We start from the raw sequence: 16,580 nt of genomic DNA, 5'->3' as shown, positions 1-16,580 counted from the left end.
ACTCTGGATTTGCTGATGCCATGTTCTCTCCTCCTTTCCAGCTCCTGGAACTTTCCTTTCCAAAATATTCCTCTTTCTAATCAGGTATGTGTGGCTTCTCCATAGATTCCTAGAAAATTATATAACTCTAAGTGATGAAGAACTTCTGCAGCTCCCAGGAATTGTATGATAATAACTCCCACTGGCATTTAGGAGTCAGATATCACAGGCTCCTTCCTGTCCCAGCTGTGCCGGTGTTTTCCCATCATACTTGTGGTTCCCTCCATTATAATCGCTCGCTGCACTGTATTGAAACCATCTGTTTTTAAAGCTCTCCCTCCGCTGGGGCTGTGAGCTCTTTAAGGCTGAGACCGTGTCTTACTTTATCTTTTAACTGCAGTGCTGGATGTAAACTGGGAGTTCAGATATTTAATTCAGCAAATGAATGAATAAACCATCATCATCAAATACACAAAACACCTTGGCTCTGTGCCTAGCATTGTGCTAGTGATTTTACCTGTATTCAAATGTACATTTTAGTATTCTCCTCCTGTGAGTTCTGGTTACATAATTCAGGGTATGTACATCTAAAAGATGACACTTACCAGGCCAAACCAGATGGAAGTTCAACGGAGAGAGAAACTTTTAGCAGATGAGGACTTTTGGCTTTCCCAGATCACATGTAAACGTAGCCACACTTTCCTGCCTCTGTGTAATACCAGCTGTGGCTTTAGAATTCTGAATAAGTCACTGGAGAAAGACAAGGATACAGAAGGGGAAGGGGCTTTTCCATTATTATTATTTTTTTTTCGAGGAAGATTAGCCCTGAGCTAACTACTGCCAGTCCTCCTCTTTTTGCTGAGGAAGCCTGGCCCTGAGCTAAAATCCGTGCCCATCTTCCTCTACTTTATATGTGAGACGCCTACCACAGCATGGCGTGCCAAGCGGTGCCATGTCCACACCTGGGATCCGAACCGGTGAACCCCAGGCCGCTGAGATGTGGAACGTGTGAACCTAACCACTGCGCCACCGGGCCAGCCCCGCTTTTCCATTATTAAGCCATCTCTGTTTACTTGGAATTTATATCCATCTCCCGCCCACCCACAGCTGAATTCTTTCAAGGGCATGAATTTATATTTTTTTGACACCGCCTGAAGTACAATCTTCCGGAAGCTGAAAATTTCCCAGAAGGATATCCTGAGAAACTAGTTGGGTTTCTTCTCCAATAACATTCAAAACCATCAATTAATTCTTCAATGAAAGGATTCAAACCGCAAAGTTTGTAAATGGCATTGAAGGAAGCCAAACTAGCTGCATGCGTTAAACATTTTCCTCAACATGGGTTGCAAGTCATTTGCATTTTCACTCTGCTGAGAGGGCCAGGGCTGGTGGGAATGCAGTAACTGGGACAAGCAATCCTGAGCCATGTGTCTCCCTGGGGAGGACTGACTTTTAAGGTGCCATAGGGATGAGTTAAAGAGGCCAGCCCGGGGTCCTCGGGTCATGTCTGAAAGAGGAAACAACAAAATCTTCATGGGAAAATTATGCGAGAATGAAAATAGCCTGAATGTACAAGTATTATGTAGCACCCTTGGGAGGTTATAAGCAGAGCCTGAAAAAGAAAAAAAGGGAGTGAGGTGGGGAGAGAGGGGTAATGGAAAGAAAACTCAATTAGAAGTTTAGTCCCAACCGTATTAGAATATTCCAGTGTGTGTGTTGCCATCTTTTTCTGGGCCTCAGTTTCCTCACTGGAAATGTCACTTCCAGTTACATTCTGTGAGATACTTGCTAGCGCTGAAATTCTATGGTGCTGCTTTCAAGTAAATCCCCTGGCTAAAAAGCAAAATAGACATGAAACAGAACATAAAACAACAGTAATTTTGAATGTGTGGAAAGTAAGAACACAAAAAGAAAGAGGGGGACGTTTTGCCATTTGATGACAGTCTAAGAGCTTGAGGATCCACACACCCTAACCCCCACCCCAGCTCTGTGCCTCAGACAACAAAACTGGTGCTGTTAGACTCCCAAGGGGAATGCTGGATTTAAATAATCCTCTAACTAAGAAGCCTTTTCTAGTCTTACCCACCCAGACCACAAATCCCCTTCCTGTGGGTTTCCCACTCACCCAGGCAAAAATAAGCGTTCTTCCTTTTTGTTTTCAATAGCCCCCAGTACGTATCTCAAAAAAAACACATCTCGTTATTTTGTAAATATTTCTTTGGATGTCCATCCTAGACTAGACCGGACCAGAGTGACAACTCCTTGATGAAAAGCACTGTGTCTTAATCACTTTGGTGTTAGGATCTATGGCAGTACTTGGTCCATAGTAAGACCTCAAAAAAGTATGTGCTGAGTAAATGGGAGAATAAATAAACAATTGCCTTGAAAAAGAAATTTGAGCAAAGGAAAAAGAGGAAGGTGGCTGGCAATATGACCTTTCAAATCCTTTCAAATCCAAGATTGTAAAACTTTCATTGATCCAATTAACCAAGTAGTTTTCTGAATGTCAACATGATTTTCTGACAATGCTCTTCCTTATCACTCCTCACTATTTGTTTTCTTAGACTTCTACTTACCTATTTCTTAGACCTACATTTCTGCCTGTCTCTCCTCCAGCACCAGAATGTCAGCATTCTTAGGCTGAATATTACTTTCATCCTTCTCTTTCCTCCATGTATACACAGTATTCTTTGCTCCTTTGTCTTGGGATGACAGGTTGGGAGAAAAGCATCTTTTGAAACAGATTTCCAAATTGCTTAGGTGATGTACTTTTTTGTGTGAAGTTCCTTTTAAACAAGGATGCTTTTGCAATTAGTTATAAACCAATCTTAATGATACTGTTCTTATTGGATGGATGTGTATCTGCCTACTGGCTAATTAATCATCTCAGGCCTATTCACCAGCTTCCTCCTCCTCCTCTCTCATTCCTGCTCCCTCCCTACCCCCAAGCTCCATTTAACCTTAGAAAAGGTGGTCTCATTCTGTCCTGATTTATTCCTGATCACTGATTTTCAATGTTGATTTAGATTAGAAATAAAACAATCAGAGAATCAGAGTGTAGATTTTAGAGTATCCTGATACAGGAAACCTGTAGAAGTGGAGGATTTCTTCAACACTGTGCTCTCGGAAGAAACAGTGAAAACACCTTATGTCTTTATTAGAAAGGTGCTCAGAAAATTGGCTCACCCCAGAGGGCTCTTAGGCGTCATTTAAATACGCTCAATGCTCAAATTATCCCGATCTTTGAGCGCTTCCAATCAGAGTCATGCAAGAATTTCATCATAGATGAGATTCACATTTTTCAATCAGATGGTGCATTGGTGTGGTTTAGAATTATAGAACATTAAATTTGCTCTGCCTCTTTCATTTTTACGGGTGAGGAAACGCAGGCCCAGAATGGAGTGGCTTATCCAAACTCAGACAATTAGTGGCAAACCTAGAATTAGAGTCCATGTCTAGTGCTTCTCTTTTAGCAAGAGAAAGTCTTTTTCCAATTAGCTTCCTTGGAGACTAAAATTCCCACCTTTCAAATCTCTTCTTATTTAAGTTTGTCTCCAGAAATCCCCGGACAAAATATCAGTATGTTACTGGGGAGCATGGTGCATTCTCATAGCACTTCCTGCTATAAATTTGGTTTTCAGATTAGCTCCTGACCCCTGGTAGAAAGTAGGACCCTGAGGGATTTGGGTGCATCAGACAGGCACACTTGGCTGTTGGGAGTGGAAGAAAGGAAATGGCTGGAATGACATTTCTAAGTCTGTGTTTTGTGGAAAACTCAATGTTTTGTAGAAAACTCATCTTACAGATGTAAGATGCTAAATATGGGCCAAAAAAGTAACCTTGGTTAAATCAATTGAAAAATACTGGAAGAAACTAGGTCTCTCACATATTGCTGATGGGAATGTCAAATGGTATAGCTACTCTGGAAAATAATTAGGCAGTTTCCTAGGAAACTTAACATACAGCCCAACAATCACATTTCTGGTCATTTATCCCAGAGAAGTGGAAATATATGTCCACACAAAAACGCATATGTAAATGTTCATAGAAACTTTATTTGTAACAGCCAAAAATGGAAAACAATTCAAATACCTTTCTATGGGTGAATGTTTAAATAAATAGTGCTATATACATAGCATGGAAACAACAATTGATACATGCGGCAACTTGGACGGATCTCAAGGGAATTATGCTGAATGAAAAAAAACTAATCTCAAAAGATTATATTGTGTATGGTTCCGTTTACAAAAAATTCTCAAAATGACCAATTATGGAGTTGGAGAACATATTAGTGGTTGCTGGAGGCTGAGGAGGGCGATGAGTCACACTGTGGGGTAGCTAGTTATCCAGGCTGGAGTTATAAATTTGGGAGCCATCACCATACAGATGGCACTTAAAGCCAGGAGATTAGATGCACTTTGGAGAAAGTGAAGACAGAAAAGACGAAAAGTCCAAGTGCAAGCCCTGGGTCGGATATATTTAAGAATCCACAAGAGAAGGAGGGATAAGCAAAAGAAACTAAGATTTGGCCAGAGAGTGTAAGAGTGGTGGGATTTGGGATGATGGTTTTTCTTTTCATATTTTCCCCATTGAAATTGTATTACTTTAAAAAGGAAAAAAAAAAAAACCCAGCTCAGACCTTTTTTGATATGATTGCAAACTCCTTGAAGACAAAGCAAATTTTCTATTGCTTGCTCTGGGATCTCTTTACGTACTCCAGCTCCACTGAGAAACCCACATACCTCACAGAGAAAGATTTTGTTAATTCAAGGAACACATTAGCTAAGGTGTTTGATAGGCATGATAGAAGATTAAGTTCATCTGGTATACATTTTATTGTCTTACGTAAAGGTAGCTCAGGGAAGAAAAATCTAAATTGTATTACTAGACAACTTCCAGACTTACATTTCCCTTCCTCTAGATTCTAAGCTTCATAAGGTGAGGGATAGTAACAATCTAGTTTTTTTACATGGTCACTTCCACTTAGTAAGGTTCCATAACATCTAAAACATTTAGGTCTGTTAAAAACCCAGAAATACCCTTAACTTTACATTTATGAGAAACTCCTTTGCTAATGACTAAGTCCTGGGCAGAACTTGTCTGTAATTTTTACATGGCCAAATTTTTTTCCCTTTTATGGATGGAGTTTTATAGATCATAAATTCAAATGCTCAGAGAACCTTAGAAGCTATTTATTCTTACCCTTTCTACCGATCCTCTGACATTGAATTACTGGCTCAACAGAGCTTAGCTGGAATTGGCACTTTTCTAACACTAATAATATTTTCTATTTTTTCAGGGTCTCTCTGCCAAGAGCTTAAAAGTCGTGAGGTGAGATGAGCAGAAAAAGGCATTGCCTTCCCAAAGACCAAAGCTTGAAATTTCACCCTTGCATCAGCCACAGTAAGGCTTTCTCTAGTCCCATCACAGCTCACTTCAACAGGTTTTCTTTAGCAAAGCTGTAGGGAACCTGGGTTCTATTTGTAGCTATGCAGCTAACTAGCTATGTGACCTTGGACAAGTCTTTTAATCTCGAAGCTGCAATGACTCAATTGTAATGCTATACCACTACCTCACTTTCACTGCCTCTTCAGTTTACTGTGGGAACACGTAAGACAATATTCACGATTGGTTCAAGACATATAGGTGGTTAAAGGCCACTGCCCGTAATATATTCTTTACATATTTGTCTTTGGCTTTCTTTTTTTCTTTGCACTCATTTATCATAATTTCATGGCTGCTGTGATTGTTTCTAAAAGGTTAAAGCTGCAACTTGTGTCTCTAGTCACGCTCTCTCTCTAGCGCCTCAGTTTTAGATGATCAGGAGTTCGCTCTGCAGCACTGTAGCCTAAGCCACATTTGCAGAAAGACAGGGCTCAACTGGAAAACCCAATGGTCATCTCTGGGCCCTTGTGTCCTGGGTCAACAAGATCTATTAGGTGGTGTTAAATTAAATGAATGGGCTAAGTACTTCCAGCCTCAAACCCATATTACTCTAGGAACTGTGGCAGTATAGTACCAACTGACAGGAATGCCATGTACTGAACCAGGAGTAGCTGAGCCAAGGCAGAAGAAGATAAATCTAATGAGGAGAATAATAGCTAGCACCTATTAGTGCTTTATGATATAAATTCATTTAACCTCCTTAAAAACCTTACACAGCAATTACCATCATTCCCCATTTTATAAAAGAGGAAACTGAGGCACAGAAAGAACTAGTGACTTTTTCAAGGAAATATTGAAGGTTTGGTAGAATGTTGGTAGCGTGATTTAATCTTCTAAAAGGAAAATCTTCCTCGACGTTGTGAAAAACACAAATGAGAAGAATGATGACGAACATACTAATTAAGAGGCCTGTTGCCATAGTGCAGGTGAGAAATGAAAACCTAAACTAAAAGCTTGTAGAAGGAGGAGCTGATTCTTCCTTCTTTACAATATCATGGGAGAGACATTTTTACTCTACTCCCCTTAAAGCAGAGTATTGGAGTGGACACTTCCTGTCTCTTTCCACCCATGTTTGTTCCAACTCAGGGAACAGGAGTGGAGGATTTGAAAGTTGAGAGCTTCATGCCCTGTGGGGTAACTTCACTTGGCAATGTGTTTATTAAATTGAATGGCATTATGAGTGCTTTTCTTATTCTCCTTCCCTTTTGTACTTTCTGCTCCTTGTCTTATAAGAGGGCACAGAGCTTTCTCACATCTCCCACCCAGCATGAAGCAGACGAACCGAGGCAAATGTTCCTCCATTTGGTGAAGGTGGACCATTTTCCAGCTTCTTCTTTGTCATGTGAACGAATAAATTGGACCCTACTCTTCCCACTGATGCCGATGTCCACATTTAGGGCAAAGTGTTAAGATGGTCCCAGGTTGGCCCAAGATCCTGGCTGCAATCTCAAATCCAGCTTTACCAAGAAGCTCTGTATTTCGTGTTTTACTGAACAGCCATTAGTAAAGCTGATTCTTTCTACCTTTTATCCCTCTATACCTGTTAGGATTCTAAGGAAAGGAATGGTTATTAGTACCTGAGATTGCACGAGGAGCACCACTGGGGATGGAATTCAAAGGTTCATGTTCACCAAGCAGTGTTTTTCCGAGGAAACGCTCATTCCTGATATTTTGAGGAAACTCTGCTTTTCTGCTTGACCAGTCCCCAGGACAAGGAAATCAGTTTGTCTGTCTAAGTCTTAGGTTCCTTATCTGTAAAATAAGCATTAGGGAGAGTTCATTTTAAACAAGGGTAATGCTATTCTCCATCCCCCATTAGATTCATAGTGTAGGACATTATAGAGCCTGATGAGTTTTCTATCATTTCATCTTTTATGGCAATCAAAACTCCATCTGGATCTCCAAGACACCCTGATGGAGTGTCAGAAGTCATTAAAGTAAAAGAGTAAAGATAAACAACAGGATGTTGTCTTTGATCCTTGGGCCTGGTAATCAGTCCATTAAAAAAATAGAGGGTGAGGTCCAGTAACGCTCTCTAACCATATTAAAGCCAAGGCAGATCTGACTTTCTGCATGTTTCAGGGGCCTGTTGCCCTCACCCAGATCTAATAAAGAAGGTGGTTTTATCTCTGCTCTTACTAACACTGTCACTCTCTGTACTGAGGGAGATAATCTGGGCAAGAAGAAAGTGAGATCTGGAAAGCTGAGCACCAGCATTGTCCTGTACACATATCTAGGAGTGCCCCTAAGGACAAACCCATTGTATCTAATGTCTCTTTCCATGCTGTTTCATTATTTTCATAAAATTATAGAATTTCAGAGATTCAAATCCTTCCTTTTGCATGGAAGAAACAGAAGTGCAGCCCAGAGAGACTGATGATTTGCTCAAAGTCGTAGAGCAAGGAAGTGATGGAGTAGGAACAACTAAGAAAATGTATTAATTGATTGAAAGAACAGACATTGACCATCTACCATAGGCCAGCATTGTGCTGGGCTCTAAGAGTAGGATTAAAAGATGAATAAATACTAATTGTTGCCTGCCCCCCAGGAGCAATAAACTATTGATGGCGCTGTAAAAGAACTTTGTATAATATACAATGGGATCACTCAGGAAGGAGTGACCATTTTTTCAGAAAAGAAGATATATATCCTTTTTATGTATATATATATATATATAAAATAATCAACTTTTAGTCAATGCAATTGCAATATGCGATATAATTTCTGTAACTAAAGGGGTATATGGATAATTTGAAAATGTTTTGGTGGAGTTAAATGCACTTTAATTGGATTTGTTTGCCCGATGGTCAATCTTAATAGTTACTGATTACATACCAAAGTGATCTAAAATAGAAGTTCACCCAGGTCACAGATAATATGGTTAGGAAGACGTGACCTAAGAATGGTGCAATATCGCAAGGCTGGGAAGAACCCTGAAAGCTCACTAATTCACCTGACTGAAACAAAACTCACATTCCTCTTAAAGATTTTCTTTAAGTTATTCAGATGACTATTTAATGTGTCTTGGAAAGACTTTCCAGTTTTTGGAACGTTTTTCATCGCAATAAATTCCATAGGAATCAGCAGGTAATACTAGCCGCATAGCATAAATTGCTCACAGAGACAAGTGGGTTTGGTAACAATATGTCACATTAAGAGCTATTCTTCCTGTAGATTAGAGTTGTCATTAAGTGCTTAGGTGTGCTTTCTCTCAAATGGCTATTCTGCTTTTAATTGCAGGCCAAATCGAGGGCATAATCTGAGTGAGTTATCTGGAGAAGATAATTATTACACCTCAACTGTATAGAACACAGAAGTTGTTTAAGCTGCCATTTGTTGAACACACACAATGGGTCAAGTGTCATTTTAAGTATTTTACGTATATTGTCATAGTTGATCCTCATAACAACGCTTTGAAATTGATATTACATCCATTTTTACGAACGAGGAATCAGAGGTAAAATAATAAAAAATAATATACCTAAATTTACACAGGTGGTACATAGTAAAGCTAGGATTTGCTTTTGCATTCTCAACTCTGATGCAATAAGGCATTTCAGAAGATGCAGCAACATAAAAGTCATGGTTCTGATTCCTGGAGTCTTACAATATGCTTGGGGAATTAGATATTTAGGAAAGCAAAGTGATGTCAAGCTAATATGTTAGAAGCAAAGTCTTATAACAATGTTTAAAAGGCAAAAGAGGCAACTGGGAAGGCTTCTTGGAGGAGAAGGGAACTTGGTGAAACGTCAAAAGAATTATTTCTACAGGTTATCATGAGGAAAAAGAGAATTCTGGGCAAGGGTGCTTGAACAAGTATATTGGGTATGCTTGGAAGTCAGTGGATAGATGGCTGAATGGAGTTCCCGACGCGTGAGGGACTGTTGAAGAGCAGGAGGCTCGAAAAGTGGAGACGGGTGAAAGGAGCAAGGCCACAGCCTATTTCCCAAGAAAAATAATTGGAAGAGTTTTAAAGCTACAAAAGTTCTCACGTATTTCACGATTTATCAGTGGATAAAAGTCTATATTTCACTGTTGCTATTCTGAGGAAATTTATTCAGCAGAGTACATTCAATAATGTAATCTAAGGCTTTATTTCTCAGGTCCTCTCTCTCTAGTACCCCCTCACCTCTGTCTACCTAGATAATATGGGAGTCAGGGAGAAGGAAATGAATCCAAGATCTGTGTACCTTTATGGGGCATGTAAAGAGGGAGATAGTTGGGAGGCAGACCTCTAGATGTCCATTATGGAACCAGGCCTTTCCAGTGACAGTGGAGCCCGGGATAATGCTCTCTTCAATATCCATGTCATTGGATTTGTGAGAGATTGGCTGTTCTAATGAAAGCTTTCTGACTCATTAAACCCTCGGATGATGCTGTGTTGTGCTGAGTGTGTGATTCTTCAGTCTTCAGTCTTGCTCTCATGGATCCCTGTTTTCAGGGAATATGTTGGTTCGTTTACTCTCTCTTTGGAACCAAGCATGCAGTGAGTCAACAACCAGAGCTGACGACAAAGTCCCCACATCATCTTTTCTGAGTTCTTTATTTTGTTTTTCATTTGTTGTAAATATTATTGTTTCTGCTAAAGTTGTTTTTAAAATTTTGTTTTAAAAAAGTAAAAAAATCCCTTGTAATCCCTGTAGCCTGCTTTCTCTGAGTCATAGAAGCTGTTACGGTATAAACTTGGGAACAATCTGTTTGATAAACTTTGCTGTGTTCAGTGCTTTGAGGATCGTTCCTGAGCAAGAGCAGCCTAATGAATTAGTAGATACATAGAGAAGCTGCAAGAGAGACAGCAAGTGTTTACTCATCGAAGTAATTTCTGGGAATGAAACTTGGAACAGTCTTTGGAGGATTCTGTGTTCTGTGTCGGCAAAACTATTGTCATGGAGAGTCGGGCTTTATCTTCCTGACTCTGTAGACCCCACGCGGCTTCTGGTAAATGCTTTTACCAAATTACTCATTGACTTGGGATAGGTCTCAAACTGGCAACAACAGTGAAAATGGCAACAGTGGTAATGTTAGCTCTCAGCTATTCTTACAATAGACCAGAACTATATTCAATCCTTCATGTAAGTTATTACATTTATTGCTTAACAAAACTGTAAAGTCAGTATTTTTAAATTTTATATTAGAGAGTTTAAATACCTTAGGCAAATTTATACAGCTATTGAAGGAGCCAGGCTTTTCTTTCATCTGATTCTAAAGCCCATATCCTTAAGCATTGTAATATTCTACCTCTCAGATTCGCTGATTCTCTGCCAAACCAATGTATGTATGTGTGTGCGTGCGCATGCGCGTGTGTGCGTGTGTGTGTGTGTGTGTAAATGCCTCCTCCTGTGTATAAAGACACCCATATAAACGTATCTCTGCTCTTTTGAGTATAGAATATTTGCTAACACGTAATAGATCTATCACCATTCTAGGTGATCTGCAGCTAATTATAGACACTGCCTTTATTCTCTCCTACCCATAGTCCAACAACACACATTTATGGAGGTAACTTTTTATTATACAGATTTGACCATGTCATTACTGCCCTCAGAAAACTTTTGGAGTTCTCTGTGGAAAATGTGATAAAGTCTAAACTCCTCAGCCCTCCATCAACTTTCCCTCTGCTTAATTTTCCAAACTTACTTCTCGTTATATCTTCCTTCCAATTCTAAGTTTTTCTTGAAGTAGGACACCAGCATCCCACCAATATACATGCAAGTTCCTGTCTGTACACCCTTTTGCATGATGATATCCCTTCTGCCTGAAATTCCCACCTGAAAACATTTAAGACGGAATCTGCCTTTGCATTTTCTAATTGTACACTAAATTTGATTATGGTGTATTTCAAAGTTTGACTTCAAGTGTAATACTCATTTGTGTACATATCTGTCTTATGTCACAGCTCTCTTCCACCTGTGTTCCTGTCAAGCTTGGGAACAACATCTGGTTCATTTTGTATCTACAATGTCTTGCCTAATGCTTAACACATGCTCAGAAAATGTTGGTAAGTTGAATCAAATATTCACTAATGTTATCCATTACTATAACTACTTCGTTTCAGCACTGCACAGAATGTACTTATGCCATGAAATGAACAAATGTAAATATTTTTCTGATTTATTTAAACAATGTGCCATGTTTGATCCATTATCCGTCTTTATGGAGCCACTAACTTAGGTGTTTAGGTCAAAACAAAGAGATTCAATTTGATGTCCCACTTCCTTGATCCCAGAGCCAGTTATGAAATGAGAAGTAGCCTGAGGTGCTTGAGATTAATACTCTATGGACAATTCCTCTTGTTTAATCTTGAGCATAAAATACTTAATACAAGTACTGTGCTTATGCAGCCATTCATTTTCCTAATAATGACTAATCATACCCCCAGAAGGTCAACCAAAGTTCTCCATCAATTATAGCCACTGGCCAATTCTCCATCTCCAGTGAAAATATTGGGTCCTTTTCTATTTCAAATATTTTAACTTATTTTTATATGTGAATGTCTGTTTCTGTCCGTCTTTTCTATCTTAAACTGAACAGATAAGAATTGAGTGGCCATACCAAAGACTGGTCAGCCTGATAATTTCAGTCATTTTAATTTAACAAGTGAATTTGATCAACAGCTTAACGAGCTGATTCGAGCTACACAGCTGAATTGGAATTCAGATAATGAGAGTGGACATGATCTACGGGTCTTGAGTTGCATATGTGTGACCCATACCTGCCTGGAAGGACACAGTTAACCAGCAAAACTATAGTCTGAAACATGGGTTAGAGGAACAACTTTATCACAGGAAAACAATTTCCTCCTAGGTGCTGCAGGCAAGGGAGGCACTTGTAGAGAGACATAAGATGCAGTCTTATAGGTGTCGACGAAAATAATCCATAACCAATCTATAAATGAAAATTTGGGAGAGTTTATTCTGAGCTAAAATCTGAGGATCATGGCCCGGGGCCTTTCTTCCTGAAGGAAGAAAGGGCACTGAAGAAGTGGGGTGCACAAAGTGGTTATATACCCCCAAACAAGATGTTTCACGTATGATTGAAATGTCCCTTTTACAATAGTCGTGAGACTGCTCTGTCGGCACAGCAATTGATGGACACAGCAGGTAGGTCTGCTGTCTCGGTGAACACAGCAGGGTGGCAGGTCTGTTGTCTCAAGCTGGGTGGTCACAGGTGAGCTGGGTGGTCAAAGGTGAATGCAGCAATCAGTTCCTAGCCTAAGGAAAGATGCTTATCCTTAAGGAAATGCCAGTGTCGGGGGAAGTTGCACCTTTATCTTAAGGCCATTTGTTCTTGCCATAGGAAATGTTTTAAAGCAGATATGCAATGCCTGCTCAATGGCCACAGTCAGGCCCTTTTGGAAAAAAAAAAGTCAGGCCAAATTAGGTTTACACCAAATGGCTTCCTCATATACTCCAATATATCCTATTGCTTGCCATTTCAGTTTGTCAAGGAAAAGATTTTAAAGCAATGGGAGAGAGTCTGCTGGCAATGTTTAGACCAGGAGATAATGTACTTCGAAGTACATTAGAGATATTCATTCAACAAGTATTTACTGAGGGCCTATTCTATGCCAGACATTGTTTTAAGAACTGACGATACAGTGATGAACAACAACAAAAATCCCTGCCATCATTAAACATACAATCTAGTTTGAGAAGAAAATAAACAAATAACACATAATTCAGACATTATAGAAGAAAAAGAAGTTAAAGTCATATAGCATCCAAGGATAAGTGGAGGAATAGATATAATTTCTGAGAGAGTGGTCAGAGATCTCTCACCTGATGACGGGTGAGCAGAAACCTGAAAAAAGCTAGGATGCAAGCCATGAAACTATCTTGGGAAGAGTGTTTCAGGCAAAGAGCGGATGCAAAGAATGGGTGAGTATATATGGTGGGTTTGAGGAAGAAGAAGGGCATGTTGCTTGGGGCACTGTGAGCTAGGAGATGAGATCAGAGAGGCAGTCAGGAGAAAGATCATGTTGGACCCAGGCAGATTCTTTTTTAATTGAGGCAAAATTTATATACGGTGAAATACACAGATTTTATGTAGAGAATTAGATAAATTTTGATAAATACATTCACCCATGTAACCCAGTCTTTTTTCATTTTAGCCATTCTAGTGGGTTCGTAGATCTCATTGTAGTTTTAATGTGCATTTTTCTGACATATGATGATGTTGAATACTTTTTCACATGCTTCTTGTCCATTTTTATATCCTTCTTTTTAGAGGGTCTATTCAAGTGTTTTGCCCATTATATTATTAGTTTGTAGGAACTATTTATATATTCTGCATACAGGAAGGTAAGGACTTCTAATATTATTGTTGTCTAACTGTGAAGGGAAGCCATCAGAAGATTTTGAGCATGGAATAACGCAAAGCCAGTAGTATAGTTATGCAAATTTTGCAGTGCACAACTTTAGGAACTGCCGTTCACATTTGTAGCCATCATAGATAGGAATATTTGTTATAATTCTCCATTAGATGTCAGCAAATGTCTTAAGGAAGAGACAGCTTTTTTTAACTCTCTCAAAACACCGTTTGAGTTAGTGATGGACCACCGCCATGAACTTTTACGAGGATCGTTCTGTCTTTTGTGTGAAGAATTGACTGTAACAAAGCAAGGATAAGAAGTTTTCTAAGTAGAAGCTTGAAAGTATCAATTGATTTTTTTGTTTGTTTGTTTGTTTTAAGCTGCATAAGATGTGAGAAGAGAGAGACAATCTAAAGCAGTAACAGTTTCCAAACAGAATTTAAAGGAAATATGAAGGACCCAGGATGTATTAGATTGGAAAATGAAACTTTTTCACATGTCTAGTCTCAAACTAGCATAAGATTCTCAAAGTAAGAAATGGCCTCATGTTATAGATAAAATTAAGGTCAAGACTGTAAAACTCTTTGTTTGAATCCTTTGAAGTATTTAAGGTGATACTAGCTAGACTCTCTTAACTAGGCAAAAGACCTTCTAAGAATCGTAAAGGCGTTGTCCTGATATAACCTGATACATAGAAAGCCCACACAGTTTTTAAGGAAGAGGTACTAGATTAAATTAAGAAGGGTCAAAGACAACACAAAATGCAAGAGCTCTCTGAACCCCTAACTTTCTACAGGCTGAAAGTACACTGAAAAACTTACTCAGCTGCAAACACAGTCATCATTTCTTATGAATAAAGAAAGGTATCTCAGAGGGCAAGATCAACACTCAGAGGGAAAGACCAAGAGATAAGAAGAACCATAGGTTAGGGAACTCCTCTCAGGGATTAGTACTGGGCCCTAATCAAGGAACATTCTGTACACCTGTAGAAGATGGAATTAACAACAGGCGCATGGTTGGAGGTGAGAACTGCTACACACCAGTGTTTCCATGAGTTTCTTGTCCTTTCCCTTTGAATAGGAATTCCTATAGCAAATATCCTACCCATTTTCAACATTTGTCTTGTATGTTTGGGCAGAGATAATGTTATTTTAGGTCACAGTTCTCTGTGCTAAGAGAACTACATCCAAGATACTTCACCAATATCTGGACCAGATTTGTATTAGGAGATCATGGACTTTAAGCCTGATGCTCTGATTGGATGAGAATTTGGGGGTCTGAAAGAGGAGTGAGTATATTTTGCATGTGGAAGGGATATGAATTGTTCTGTCCTGAATTGACTGCAGTAGATTATTTGCAAAGCTGGCTGCAGCAATTCATTACATTCTGCATGTCCCTTTACTCTTCCCATTTAGAAACAGAGTCTCTTTCCCTTCTCCTGAATCTGGAATGGCCCTGTGACTTGCTTTGATCAATAAAATGTGGCAGAAATGATGGTGTGCAGCTTCTGAGGCCTGACATTATGATACCTTGCAGCTTCTACCTTTAATCTTTTGCAACACTCTTCTGAGACTTCCCAGGATGAAAGAAAACATGGAAGGCAAGACTAATCCATCAACCAGCACCAACTGACAGACTTGGGAGTGAGGCCATCTTGGGACTCCCAGCTCAGCGAACCCTCTTGGTAAACGCAACCCTATCAGTGAGCCCATACCAAGCCAGCCAATTCACAGAGATGTGAGAAATAATAAATTGTTACTGTTTTAAACCTCTAAATTTTTGTGTACTTTATTACACAGCAATAGATAACTGAAGCAGAAATTGACTTTGTTATCAAAAATCTTCTCCCAAAGAAAACCTCTGACTCAGATGGCTTCATAAGTGAATTCTATAATATTTTTGGAAGAAATAAAGCCATTCTGCACAAACACTTCCTAAAATAAAGGAAGAAGTAATATTTCATATCTAGTTTTTTGAGGTCGGCAAAACTGTGATGTAAATAACCAAGTATATTTATTACAAGGAAAGAAAGTGTTAGATCAATATTCCTCATGAACATAGGTGTAAATATCCCTAAGATAATATTGGAAAATTGAATCACGCAATATATAAAATGCAAAACATATCAATGCCAAGTGAGTTTTATCCCAGTAATGCAAGGTTGGTCTACTAATAATCAACCATTAATTTGCTATCTTAATAGAATAAAGGAGAAAATATGGTCATCTCAGTAGAGGCATAAAATTTTGAAATTTTAATGCCCATTTATGATTATGAAATACTCTGAAAGTAGGAATAGAAAGAAATTTCCTCTGATAAAGAACATCTATTAAAATCCTACAGTGAACAGACAGCATGCTTTCTCCCTAAGATCCAAAATAAGGCAAGGATATTTACTTTTATTCCTTCTATTCAACATTGTACTTGAGTCCTAGCCAGCAGTAGGTCAAGAAACATAAATAAAAGATTTAGAGACTGGAAATAAATATTGATTGATTGATTTAAATATTTATTTTCAAGTAGTAGGATTATTCACATAGAGATTTCCAAAGAATCCTGCTCCCATTGGGAATTTTTAAAGCAAAGAAATAGCCTGCTCGTGAATTATCAATAGATGGTAAAGCTATTTGGCAAAACTTGAGTGAGGAATAGGATCCTTATAGAATTTCAAAACATCTCTCCACATATCACTTATTCACTACAAAGAGAAAAAATAGTTATTTACTATGGAAAAACCTCACAGACAGCATTTTAATCAAGTGATCAAAGTTAATGTCACCAATAATGGGACAAAGTTAATGTCACCAATCATGTGCCTCTTGATATGATGCACTGAAAAAGACAA

The 16,580-nt window shown here is 38.9% G+C and overlaps 1 long non-coding RNA gene across 1 annotated transcript in view; it reads left to right on the top strand.

The window, feature by feature from the left end:
* Nucleotides 1-15,469, top strand: part of LOC124250425 (uncharacterized) — a 54,544-nt gene extending 39,075 nt beyond the window's left edge. The window contains exons 2-4 of the long non-coding RNA XR_006891552.1: nt 5,279-5,382; nt 11,321-11,422; nt 15,151-15,469. This is a non-coding gene — a long non-coding RNA (uncharacterized LOC124250425). The remainder of the gene's footprint in view (nt 1-5,278; nt 5,383-11,320; nt 11,423-15,150) is intronic.
* Nucleotides 15,470-16,580: the final 1,111 nt, after the last annotated feature.

Source organism: Equus quagga, chromosome 13 (genome assembly GCF_021613505.1).
Source record: "Equus quagga isolate Etosha38 chromosome 13, UCLA_HA_Equagga_1.0, whole genome shotgun sequence".
Classification (NCBI taxonomy): Eukaryota; Metazoa; Chordata; class Mammalia; order Perissodactyla; family Equidae; genus Equus; species Equus quagga.
This window is presented reverse-complemented; position numbering and strand designations above follow the sequence as displayed.